A 4,658-nucleotide genomic window follows, 5' to 3' on the forward strand; every position below is an offset into this window, starting at 1 on the left:
CACCCACCCAAAAAATGCGTTCCATACAAAAACTTATATTTCATGTTTCCATCAACTCCCCTACTCCGCTGTCTTCACCTACCTCCTCCGCCCCATTTCACCGAACCTTTGCCCTCGTCCCCTCCATAAAAAGAATAAAAAAAACTCCTTTTCGATCTCCCACATTTACTTATAATAATAACTTTGTTAAACATTTTCCTTATAGTCGAGCAGACACAATTAACTCAGATCACTAGGCCCACGGTCAAGGTCGCACCTAAAAGTCAAAAGTCATGATGACAACATTTTACTTCCTCTTTATCAAAGTGAGGTCTGGGGGTATTAATCGACTTCAGTGATAGCCTTAGTTGATTAGGTGTTAGTGGCATAAATGTGTAACATTTGCTTTATTAGGGGTGGGGGATAAGAATGGTCTTCGTCCGTCCGTCTGTCCGTCCGTCTGCCCGTCCGCAACACTTTCGTGTCCAGGCCATATCCCCTAAACCCCTTGAAGGATTTTCATGAAACTTGGGTCAAATTATCAACACATCAAGATGATGTGCAGAATTTATAAATCAGTCATGTCAGTTCATTGCTAAGGTCACAGCTCAAGGTCAAATGTTCAAGTTACCCTTTCACTATACATAACAGTGGCGGGGGTTTTAGCTGTCTTTCAGCCTTCCATTTTGTGTCCGCTTTGTATCTCCTAAACCCCTTGAAAGATTTTCACGAAACTTCGGTCAAATTATCAACTCATCAAGATGATGTGCAGAATTCATAAATCAGTCATGTCAGTTCATTGTTAAGGTCACAGCTCAAGGACAAAGGTTCAAGTTACCCTTTCACTATCCATAACAGTGGCAGGGGTTTTAGCTGTCTTTCAGACTGCCATGTAATAATTGATTTTAGGACGGGAGATATTTGTTTGTTTCAGTGTAAGATCGATCAAATCATTCTAAATACATCTCGCGAAAATGTAAACTCTAGTGTTCAAGCGTGAAAAATAATCAATTTTACTATAAATCGAAGAAATTTTATATTATGCAATTAAATATATCAGTACTATTAATCAAAGAAATTTTATATTATGCAGTTAAATGTATGTGTACTATAAATCAAAGAAATTTTATACTATGCAATTAAATATATCTGTACTATAAATCAAAGAAATTTTATATTATGCAATTAAATATATGTGTACTAAATTGTACACATTTTACAAGTATAACATCTCACCCAACGCGCAATGTTACGCTAAAAATTATGGCAATATATATGTTGGAAAAAGTTATATATTTTCTCTAGATGATTTCTTTTACATTTTAATATAATTATTTTTTAATGTTTTTTTTTTCTATAAAAACAATCAGATATATATAATTCATATTCTTTTCGCGTTTAATTGATGTTGCGTGCAAGTGAAAAACTGCATTTGGATTTCTTTACTTCTGAACAGTGGGTTTATCAGGGTATAATCTATCGTTTTATTTCAACAATATCTGAAAACTTGGCAAGAAATTCAATAAAACTATAAAATGTAGCGATAAAATCATAGTTCTTTTATTCATTCAAACACACTTTCTACTGCACTTTGTCTGGTTGGTATTAATGTAGCTTTTAAAAGTAATTTTAGCCTCATTTCTTGTTCACTGACTTTACACTGTTTGGTATAACTCTTAATCGACACCCAACTTTATGCACTAACATTAACTCTTGCGGCTAAAATGATTTTTAAAGCAATTCTGTCTATTATCAGGAACAAAGTGTTAAACTGGTAAATCTTTAGGAACGATGGGTAGAAAGATTAGCTGATCAAATATTTAGTAGAATTGTTGGCAAAGTTTTTAGTTTTTAGTCATCGCTTTAAATAATTACTGGGATATAACGTTAGATTATAACATGATAAACTCATTGTTTCAAACGGAGAGAAATCCAAATATGATTTTTCACTAGTACGGAACAACACTTGAACGCAAAAGGATATGAACTGTATGTAAGGACTGGAAATTTGCTTCAAATAGAAAAAAGATGTATAATACTGCTTACAAAAACACTAAAATAATACACGCCAAACTATTAAAATCTAAAAGAAACATAACTTTTTCCAACAGCATTTTGACGTCAAAAAATATAGCGTGACGTTACGCGTGGCGCAGGTCTCAGCGCGGTTGAATAAGATAACATGAGATAAATTTATTTTAACTCTGCAAGATAATAAAGCAGTACAAAATAAGCGATGAGTTTTTTCAATTAGTTAAAAAATAAGAATTAAAATGAACGTGCAATACATATATAAATCTGGTATAATAATAATAATAATAATGATTATAATGATGATGATAATAATAGATGAGTTTTTCAATTAATTAAACATTAAGAATAAAAATGAACGTGCAATACATATATAAATCTGGTATAATAATAATAATAATAATAATAATAATAATAATATCATCATAATAATAATAATAATAATAATGAATCAACTTTCACGTAATGCCGAATTAACTTTCACTCGGGAACACCAGTTTTCAGTTTATTCGGTGAAAGAAATTTCGATCTTATACGGAAACCAACACATGCCCCATTTCTATATATTTTTACAGCAATAGTAGGTAACAAACATCTATATTTTGAGGAGATACGGCTTAAAAATAAGGTTACACAACCTAGGACTGAAATCATTTTAACTGTTGTTAGATATTTTTTGTTTTGTGTTCCCAAGATATTCCCGTGAAGAAATTTAACTTCACATTATTATTCCTCAAGACCAGATGACATGTTGAACACATCATCTATGCCTGATGGTCAAAGGCCAAAGGTCACAATTCAAGGTCAAAGGTCAGATATTATGGTTTTGCTCCATAACTTCTGTGCCTAGAAGGGTTTTATTACTTAATGGATTTGATTCAAATTTAAAATAGTTGTTCAACATCATCACCCATATCATATGACACAATGTCGATAACTCTTGCACCAATATTTCATAAATTATGCCCCCCATTTTTACTTAGAATTTAAGGTTAAAGTTTTTAACACTCACTCTCAGTTATTACTATATGGATTTGATTCAAACTTAAAATAGACGTTCCACCTTATCAACCACATCATGTGACACAAGGTGCATAACTCTGACACCAATTTTTCATGAATTATGCCCCCTTTTACTTTGAATTTAAGGTTAATTTTGATGCATTTCCACTATATCTCATATATATTACTTCTGTGCCTGGAAGGGTTTTATTGCTTAATGGATTTGATTCAAACTTAAAATAGTTGTTCCACATCATCACCCACATCTTATGACACAAGGTGCATAACTCTTGCACCAACATTTACTGAATTATGCCCCCTTTTTGGTTAGAACTATACTTATATAGTGTTTTATACACTTTATCTGTACCTGTCTTATAATTTGATATTTTTTAACACAGACTCATGCTATTGTGCAATTTTCATCCACCATTGGAGTCAAATCAAACACTTCAGTGACAATTCTTGACAGATATAAATGTTTTGGTACACAGGTGTAACATCATAAAATACAGGTCAAGTTCGATTTAAGTTGCACCTTCTTTTGGCCATGTCTTTCTTATGATTGCCATTCTTCTGTGACAAGACCGTATTGTGAGGGTATTCGTCACTCCTGTGACTGTTCTAGTTCTGCTTGCTGGTTGTTTCTTAATGACAGTCAAAACTTTATATATATTCCTTCGATTGCATTTTTTTTCTGACGGAGTTTTACGTTTTTAGTGAAAGCATAGTTCAAAGCAATGATTTCTTTGTACATGTATTAAATTTTAGAAATATTCTTCAGATTGAATATTTCTATTATGATTATACTTTACATGTCATTTGTGACTACGTGTGTTATTTATTGCAGCTTGAGAAATAAATATAATACCATACAGTTGTGTTGTTTATTTTGTTTAAATAAAATAGGACATACAGTTGTATTGATTATTGATGTTCCTTTCCTTTAATAGGTTTATTTCCTTCATACCATTTGCAAAATGCAGGTATGTTCAATTGGTCATACTTAACAACAGTATTCTTAACAACTAGCGCTTTGTCATCAATAGTTACCCTTCTTTCATTGACGCCATTTGTAAAATGCATGTTACAATTTTTACCTTGTACCGTCAGGTTACCCCGACACGTCCGCTGTCATCCAGTTACTTTCCCTTCCCATATTGGCGCCATCTGCAAACACCTCCATTTATATGTACTTGCCCTACCCCTTTGACACCATTTGCATTATAAACGAAAGGTTATATAACCTACTTCTTTTTTAATCAAGATATATATATATATGTATATAACCGACCTTTTCTATCCACAGCTTCTTTAATTACCCCCCTAGTAATTTGTAGGGACTTTGTTGTACTGCATTTGCAGAATCATGGGGAAGTTACTGTTTCATCTATTCCCATAAAAGGGGAGGTTAACTGACTTACACTTTTCATCCAAAATTACTTCCCTTGCCCAATAGACGCCATTCCTAAATGGGAGGTTACCCTAGCACCTCTTTCCCATGCAAAGTTACTTTCCCTATCCCCTTGATTTGTAAAACCTGTTTTTCATTAGAAATTACTTCCCCTACCGCTCTTTCCCTATTTGGAAAATTAAGGGGAGGTCACCGACCTTTTTTCCATTAAAGGTTACTTCCCTAACCCCCA

This window comes from Mercenaria mercenaria, chromosome 7 (assembly GCF_021730395.1).
Source record: "Mercenaria mercenaria strain notata chromosome 7, MADL_Memer_1, whole genome shotgun sequence".
Lineage (NCBI taxonomy): Eukaryota > Metazoa > Mollusca > Bivalvia > Venerida > Veneridae > Mercenaria > Mercenaria mercenaria.